The 8,911-nt window shown below is 45.1% G+C and overlaps 1 protein-coding gene across 4 annotated transcripts in view; it reads left to right on the top strand.

Moving 5' to 3' along the window:
• Positions 1 to 5,915: 5,915 nt before the first annotated feature.
• Positions 5,916 to 8,911, top strand: part of TMC5 (transmembrane channel like 5) — a 62,440-nt gene continuing 59,444 nt past the window's right edge. The window contains exon 1 of one of the 4 annotated variants that reach the window (XM_041748185.1): positions 5,916 to 6,168. The gene's annotated coding sequence lies outside the window, so the exon portion shown is untranslated. Of the gene's footprint in view, positions 6,309 to 6,733; positions 6,809 to 8,911 lie in introns of those variants that run through there. The other 3 variants (XM_041748184.1, XM_041748186.1, XM_041748187.1) reach the window with 3 other exon arrangements.

The following is an 8,911-nucleotide window of genomic DNA, read 5'->3' as shown; positions in this document are numbered from 1 at the left end:
TGTACTTTTTGGCCATCCATATGTCTTCTTTGGAGAAATGTTCAAGTCCTTTGCCCATTTTATTTTTATTATAATTATTATTTTTAAAGATTTCATCTATTTGACAGAGAGAGAGAGCACAAGCTGGGGGAAGAGCAGAGGGAGAAGCAGGCTCCCCACTGAGCAGGGAGCCCAACGTGGGACTCCATCCCAGGACCCTGAGGTCATGACCTGAGCCAAAGGCAGATGCTTAACCAACTGAGCCACCCACATGCCCCCCTTTACCCATTTTAAAATCTAATTATTTTTGTTTGTTGTTGTTGTTGAGTTGTAGAAATTCTTTATATATTCTGGATATTAACTCTTTTTCAGATATATAGTTTGCAAATATTTCCCCCCATTCCTTAGGTTGCCTTTTCTGTTCATTATACATTTTATTTAATAGACCTCTCTTACCTGACAGCTCCGAGGTCACTGGCAGTATCTGTTTTGCCTACCGTGCTATTTTCCCAGGTCTAGCTGTTGGAGGATGTCATGGAGGAAACATGAACACTAGCTGGCCCTTGAGCTTGCCCTGGGCAATTGCAGGCTCCGCTCCCTCCCCCTGGCCTTGGTATGTACATTCTACCCACTGTTCCCACAGTAGGAGCTAGTTTCAAGAATGCACACTTGAGAGAGTAAGGTGTTGTTGAAAATATCTGGACTTGATACATGACTGAACCCCATTAAGGCTTTTTTTTTTTTAAAGATTTTATTTATTCATGAGAGACATAGAGAGAGAGATTGAGAGAGAGCGAAAGAGAGAGAGAGGCAGAGACACAGGCAGAGGGAGAAGCAGGCTCCATGCAGGGAGCCCGATGTGGGACTCGATTCTGGGTCTCCAGGATCAGGCCCTGGGCTGAAGGTGGCAGTAAACCACTGAGCCACCCAGGCTGCTCCCCCATTAAAGCTTCTCTATAAACATTGAAGATTCGGGCTCCCTGGGTGGCGCAGTGGTTTGGTGCCTGCCTTTGGCCTAGGGCGCAATCCTGGAGACCCGGGATCGAATCCCACATCGGGCTCCCGGTGCATGGAGCCTGCTTCTCCCTCTGCCTATGTCTCTGCCTCTCTCTCTCTCTCTCTCTCTCTCTCTCTCTCTCTCTGTGACTATCATAAATAAATAAAAATTTAAAAAAAGTTAAAAAAAAAAAAACATTGAAGATTCTGGAAGGCTGGTACAGGGATCTACTTATCTTGCAACTGCCCAAGACAAGCCTTGTATGTAAGTTTCCCTTGCTTATTAAACCAGCCACTTATCAATCTGGAGTGGTTTGGCTCTTGGGTCTTTCTTTGCCCTCTATGTACAGGGCCAATCTCAGATTATACCTGGGAAGCTCCTGTATTTGCAAACCAGCACTTGCACCCTGCCTGATTCATACCGGGTCTTCCCTAAGTATTTCCTGAAGGAAATAAGGAAGGGCTGAATAAATTGTAGAAGAGAACTGGGAGAGGTATTTGGGGGAAGAGCTTCAGGGTTCTTGCCCAAGACCAGCAGTATCCAATAAAAGTTTAATAGGATACACATAATTTTATTTTTTATTAAAAAAATTTTTTTGGTTTGGTTTTTAATATTTTATTTACTTATTCATGACAGACACAGAGAGAGAGAGAGAGAGAGAGAGAGGCAGAGACACAGGCAGAGGGAGAAGAGGCTCCATGCAGGGAGACTTACGTGGGACTCAATCCTGGGTCTCCAGGATCATACCCCAGGCCAAAGGCAGCGCCAAACCACTGGGCTATCGGGGCTGCCTGGAGACACATAATTTTAAAGTTTCTAGTGGCTATATTTTAGAAAAGGAAAATTAAATTATTATTTAAAATAATTAATTTTTATATAAAAATAATTAAAAATTATTAATTTTATATAAAATCAAATTATTATTTAGAAATAATTGTAACAATATATTTTATTTAATGATTATCAGTATCCAAAAGCTAATCATTTTAACATGCAATCAACTTAAAGCTTATTAAGGAGTTTGAAAAAATGTGTTTTTTGGGGGGGTGTTTTTTGTTTTTTATTTTTTTATCCTATGTCTTAAAAACATCTCAGTTCATTGGTGCCACAATTTCAAATGCTGCGTTACTACATGTGACTAGTGGCCAATGTTTTGGAGAACGCAACCCTAGCCTGTGCACCCTCTGGATCCTCTGGGTGCCGGCTCACAGCAGCCGGTGGGCGCTTGGTGACGTTTGCCTGATGGAAGGAAACAATGAATGCAGTGCCTAGAGGTTTCTGATGCCAACAGGTGTACTAACCCAGCACTTGCAGGAACTTGGCTGGATTCCAAGAAGGCGATCTTGCCTCCAGGCAGGAAGTCTGGGGGTGGCACCAGGACCCGCAGCCCAGCTACCCGCTGCCCAGGCCAGGGTTGGGTTGCCCATGTGCCTTGCAGGTGAGCAGACGTGGTAGCCCAGAGAGCCAAGCTCAGGGGACTCAAAGCCAGCGGAGGTGAGGCAGGTTCGCCAGGTGTTGGGGCCAGCTCTGGGACCGTCTTCTCAGGTATCCACCGAGACTCAGCAGCTCTGGAGCCTCCTCCCTGGCTCCGAGAGGTGACTGATGAAAAGAACCAGGTGTTTGTCCCCAACGTGGGGTGGCAGGGGGTTGGCCAGGGGGTGGCAGCTTTGGCGGGGGAGCAAGGAGTGAGTGGGGATGCGGTACAAGAAATGGGAGGAGCCATTTGGGGAATATAAAAAATAGTAAAAGGGAATAAAGGGGAAAGGAGAGAAAATGAGTGGGAAATATCAGAAAGGGAGACAGAACATGAGAGACTCCTAACTCTGGGACACGAACTGGGGGTGGTGGAAGGGGAGGAGGGCGGGGGGTGGGGGTGATTGGGTGACAGGCACTCAGGGGGGCACTTGATGGGATGAGCACTGGGTGTTATGCTATATGGTGGCAAATTGAACACCAATAAAAAATAAATTTATAAAAATTAAAAAACAAAAAGAAATGGGAGGAGAATCACCCCTGGGGTGGAATCTCGGAATGGGAGGATCCAGGTGGTGGCTCCCGCTTTGGGCAGCAAGGCGCTGACCTAGTTAGGAACCGGTTAGGGAATAGGGAAGCCCCTGAAGAGTATGCACAACCCCCCACCCCCATCCCCCGGCCCTGTGCAGCCTTCCTGGCAGCTGCAGGAGGGAAAGAATAACCACACCCGATTATCTGGCACTCACTCAACCATGCTGGACCCAGTCTGTGAGCTTGTCTCTGCGCCAGGTCAGAATTCAGAGCTTGGCTTTGGAATCACACTATTAATGGGTTCTGCACCTTTGGGCAAGTTACTTACCCTCTCTGGGCTCTAGTGCTCACCTGTGTAAAAAGAGGCTCAAAATAAGATGGCTCTCCTGGGTTTCTGTGAACCTTGTGTGTGCTGGGGACCCAAAAAGCACTTTCTAAATGTTAGATGTTTGTTTTTCTCCTGGGACAGCCTCCTGAGATAGGGCCTCCTGGTTCTAGTATACTCATGAAGATATTTGGGCTCAGACAGGTTAGGTAACTTGTCCACAGCAATCAGATGGAAACAGCAGGATTTGAATTCAGGAAGTCGAACTCCAGAGATAGAGCATTAATGTCTAATCCAGGTCTCACTATTTCCTAGAAGGTTGAAGGGAGGTGGGGAAAAGCTGCTTCTGAGACCCCTTCTCCCTATCTGTGAAATAGGTACAGTACTGTAATAGTAAATAGCCTATGGGTTATTGTGAGGGTTAGAGTTAACACATAAGTGCATCCTTATGCGTGTGTGCATGCCACAAGGGTAGGATCTTTTTGCTATTTTGTTTGCAGATACGTCCCCAGTGCTTGGCACATGGTAATGCCCAGTAAACAATTGTTGAGTGGAGAAAAAGCGCTTATTAGTTGTTATTCTTAAAACAATCCCTGGGGCAGCCCTGGTGGCTCAGCGGTTCAGTGCTGCCTTCAGCCCAGGGTATGATCCTGGAGACCCAGGATCGAGTCCCACGGGCTCCCCGCATGGAGCCTGCTTCTTCCTCTCCCTGTGCCTCTATCTTTCTCTCTCTTTCTCTCTCTGTGTGTGTGTGTGTGTGTGTCTTTCATGATTAAATAAATAAAATCTTAAAAAAAAAAATCCCTGCTATCTCATACTCCTGATGAGGAAACTGAGGTTCAGGGAGATTAGGTCATTTGCCAGATGTTACACGGGTGGCTGGTAGAGGAGTCAACATTTGAACTCGGGTCTATGGATCATAGCCTGCATGTCCTTGACGTTCTATTCACGTTCCGTCATCTTGTAGTAGAGTGAATGTGGCAAGTTATTGCTCTTCTGGGTCTGTTTCCTTATCTGTAAAATGGGGACAATAATGATAACTACCCCATATGGTTTTCTTCTGGGTCAAATAAACATAAAGCACTCAGAATAGTGCCTGGCACTTAGCAGATGCTCAATAAACATTCGCTACAGTGAATGCTATGACTTTCCACTACAAGAGTAGAGGGGAATGTTACAGCAGGTATGTTCATTTAGAGGAGACAGAGGGGAGAGTAGAAGTGGGAAGGGAGGGGAGGAGGTGACCAAGGAGCATTCTTTCCTTGTGTGTAGTTCATAGAGCCAGACCCCTGTTTGCTATCCGGAACATTGCTAAGAAGCCCCCTACACTCAGTGCAGAGTGAGATGTGTCACTCAATATCCTAGTCTCCATCTAATATACAAGGAGGCTGTTACTGGGAGCTCTTTGTTGTACAAAGAGGGCACAAGGTCCTCTGCTTCAGTACATGACCCACAGCAGCTGATGAGGCTTTTGGGGAGGAGGATTTCAGGTGGCAAGGACAATTACATAGTAGTTTTTCTGGCTAGACCTGGATTCAAATATTATCTTTAATTCCCAGCTCTGAGACTTTGACAAGTTGTTTTCTGAGCTTCAGTTCCCTGATCTGTAGGACGGGCGCAATATGTAAAAATATGGTGTAGTTTCTAGAAGTGAGGAAACCGAGGGGGAGAAAAATTTTCCTAGAGGAAAATGCAGAGGTGCTAATTTCCTTGTCTTATCAATGGGAATCAGGAGATACTATCCAGGGTTTGTGGCACATTATATCAATAACAAAGGTGGTTCTTAACTGGGGATAGTTTTCCCTCCTAGAGGATACTTGTCCATTCCTGGAGATATTTTGGGTTGCCCACAGCTTGTGGGGTTTGTAATGGGGTGTGTCCTACTGGCACCTAATGGATGAAGGCTGGGGATGCTGCTAAGCATCCTCTTATACTCAAGACAGCCCCGTGACCAAGCCTATCTCGCCCAAAATATCAGTAGTGCTGAGGTTGAGAAACCCTGACTTATCCCTACAAGAGATTTACTGATTTGTCCTTTTACTTTGGATTCCCATCTGGCTCAGCTCCATACTGATTGGCAGGCAGGATTCTGCAATCCAGGTGTTCCGCAAGTGCTGAGGGCTAATAAGCCCACTGAAGATAGAGTGTATTGTCCCCATTTTGCAGAGGAGGGTGGGGAAAATTGAGGTTCCAAAGGATAGAATTGTAGAGCCTCAGAGGGGTAGAGTTGCAGAGCACTAGAGTCAGGGTCTGATGCAAATTAGCTTGCTGTGAAATGTGGGGCTGGTTCCAGGCTGCCTGTCCTTTATCTCTGGAAGAGACGTGCCAGCAGGATTATGGAGTTAGTAATGTCTGAATGTTGCCCTAGGGGCATTACGGGCAAAACAAAGCGACCAGTGCTTGAGGGTGTCTAGCAGAGCATCATGTTGTAGAAGAATGCTTTGGTGAATACATGAAAAGATAGGCTCTTTCCACTCCACCTCACTCTCTGGGATTAAAAAAAAAAAATCAGCCTAGTTACTTCCTTATGCTGTCTAAGAGATAAAATAACCTCTAGAAAGGACTTTGCTCCTTATAGTGTACTGATGCCAAAAGAACATTGTTAGGAGGGCAGGGCTGGGGTTCAGGAAGAAAGAAATACGCAATTTGGGCTCCTAGGCAGGGCTTCTTTGCAGATTCAGTACACAGGGGCCATGGCACAACCATGACATTGGGGATCAAGGACCAATCTTCACTTTAAGTGAGTGTGACCTGTTTATTTATTGGCTGGCAACAAGGGGAGAGAGGATACCTAGGGTGGTATCAAACTGCCAGGAGCTGGTAAATATCCCCTGTCTGGAGGCTGAGTGGCAGGCCCAGCACGGTGAGTAAGAGCAAGCAGGGCTGTGGTCTCAGGCACAAGAAGATGGGCTTTATGGGTTAGTGTTAAAAAAAAAAAAAAAAAAAAAAAGACCTGCTGTCTCCACAGAGTGGAGAGGAAACGCCAGAACAGATGGAGGGCAGGTAAGAAAGACGTTTTGTGGTTGTTGTTTGTGGTGTATTTTTTTTTTTTTTTTACGATTTTATTTATTTGAGAGAGAAAGAGTACACATGCGTGCGTACAAGTTGGGGGAGGGACAGGGGGAGAGGAAGAGAGAATCCCAAGCAAACTCTCTGCTGAGCTTAGAGCCAACTCAGGACCCTGAGATCATGACCTGAGCTAAAATCAATAGTTGGAGGCTTACCTGACTGAGCCACCCAAGCGCCCCAAGAAAGGGTGTTTGGAAAGTGGTGTGGGGGTCACAGAAATGATAGAGAACCCTTGGGAATGTGCCATAGGAGGAGGCAGGAACAGGCTGTCCTATTGCTTATTACCGGATGCCAGGTACAGAATAAATATACAATAAATACTTGTCACAGGGAAGAATGACTATGGGGAAATGGGAAGCAAGGCTTAGCAAGCTCTGGAGCTGTCTGCCTGAATCAAAATCTGTAGTTCCTTGGGTCCTGCTGTGCCACTGTGGGTGAGTTATTGTACCTTTCAGGGCTCAGTGTGCTTGTCTGTAGAATGTATGCTAAGAGCTCCCACCTTCCCTGGAGGAAATAAGGGTTAATAAGAAAATATGGTGCACTGTAAGCCACTCAGTAAATATGATCTCTAATTTCCCATCTTCCTCTTTGTCCTTCTCTTCTTCCTCTGATTATGATGATGATGATCCAAGTTCAGTCAGAGTTGCACAGGTTAGAATCCCATCTGCCATTTGCCTCTGTTTAGCTGTGTGACCTTGGGGAAATTACTTAACCCTCTCTGGGCCTCAATGTAATCATCATAAAGTGAGGATAATACTTCTCCATAAAGTTGTTGGAGGATACAATTGCTAATGCATGGGAGGGGCATAACATGGTGCCTGGCACTCAGGTAGATCCTCAATAGATAGTGCTGTCTTTATGCTTATTGATACTGTTGTTGTCTGAAGAGGCAAAGAAGAGCTCAGTGGATATGGATGTTAAAGAAGTAAGGTTTATAATCATGTTTTGCTGGGTAGGGTCCTCTCCCCAGGAGGAAGGGTCAGGTTGAAGGTATAAACTTCTTTCTAGAAGTTCAGTGAATAACACCATGGCTTATGTTTGCCAAGAGTTCCCAGAATGGTGTGCCGGAAGTCTGGATTGTATTACTGCTCAGGCTATTTTCAGCCACCTCAGGTTCAATGTTCCCAGAGATAAACCCAAGTTGATGCAATGCTAATCATCAGTAGGGTCATTTCTAGAAAGAACAATCCTCAAATAACAGAAAAGAAGTAAGGAGTGGGGTAGGATTTCTGCATTTTAACGAATGTCAGAACAAACAAGTTCTGTTTTCTACGGCATTTAAAACAGGGTGGGTATCATTTAAAAGAAGAGCAGAAAGTTCTATTTCTATAAATTCACAAGAAGAACTGGAGGTCCAGAGTTGTTGTTCCCAATCTTTCATCTGTTAGAATCCCCAGTAAATGAAATTTCATGGCTCTCCAAAGGAGAGGTAAAATTTTCTCCTGTTTCAGAGACTTGACTTATAAATTGTATGATCAGAGGAAAGCCTTTATAGAAGAGGAGGTAGGTGGAAATACCAGGAAGATGGTTTAATTTGTGCACCGCCCTTCCCACCAAACTGTCATTCTGGGGACTCATGAAAGGCCTGGATTACAGAGTCCTGTCTGCCAGTCACTGTGGAACTGAGCCAATTTGTAACAATCCTACAAATCAGTAATCTTGAACCTGGTTTGGGGCTTCTGGGTGGCTCAGTGGATTAAGTGGCTGCCTTCAGCTCAGGTCATGATCCTGGGGTCCTGGGATAGAGCCCTGTGTCAGGCTCCCCGCTCCATGGGGAGCTGGCTTCTCTCTCTCTCTTTCCCTCCCCTTGCTCATGCTTTCTTGCTCTCTTTCTCAAATAAATAAGAGAAATCTTTAAAAAAAAAATCCTGGTTCTTTATTGAAATGTTCTTTCAATGAAAGCATGTACTTTCATGTTCTTTAAAGTGTGTTCTTTATTGAAAATGTTGATATTCTAGTCACTGTGTGTTTTTTGCATTATTTCCAGTTTTAAAAAATATCACATAAGATAGTATTTATCTAGGTTATGGGGATTTTTGATACTCCCCCTTAAATTTGTGTCCCAGACAAACTCCTTACTTCTTCACTCTGCTCCTGGCCATGCTGCAAATAACACTGAATCTAGAAACTTCCCAAGCTTAACCTCATACTTACCCAGCATGAGCAAGAAGATGTTTAAGTACAAAATGTGGATGTTGAGCAAATGAATTGAAAAAGAAAATTTGCTTCCTTGAGAGAAAGGGGCATTTACAATACTGTATTCCACTCTTTGTTGGCTGTGTTCTCTGGCCGGGTGTTACTGAACCTCTCTGTGCCTCAGTAAAATAAGTATGAGTAAAATAAGAATAGTAGGGGATCCCTGGGTGGCTCAGTGGTTCGGCGCCTGCCTTTGGCCCAGGGTGCGATCCTGGAGTCCCGGGATCGAGTCCCGCATCAGGCTCCGGGCATGGAGCCTGCTTCTCCCTCTGCCTGTGCCTCTGCCTCTCTCTATCTGTGTCTATCATAAATAAATAAATCTTAAAAAAAAATAAGAATAA

Source organism: Vulpes lagopus, chromosome 3 (assembly GCF_018345385.1).
Source record: "Vulpes lagopus strain Blue_001 chromosome 3, ASM1834538v1, whole genome shotgun sequence".
In the NCBI taxonomy this organism is placed as follows: Eukaryota; Metazoa; Chordata; class Mammalia; order Carnivora; family Canidae; genus Vulpes; species Vulpes lagopus.
The sequence above is the reverse complement of the archived record's forward strand: the minus strand, read 5'-3'. Positions and strand labels throughout refer to the sequence as shown.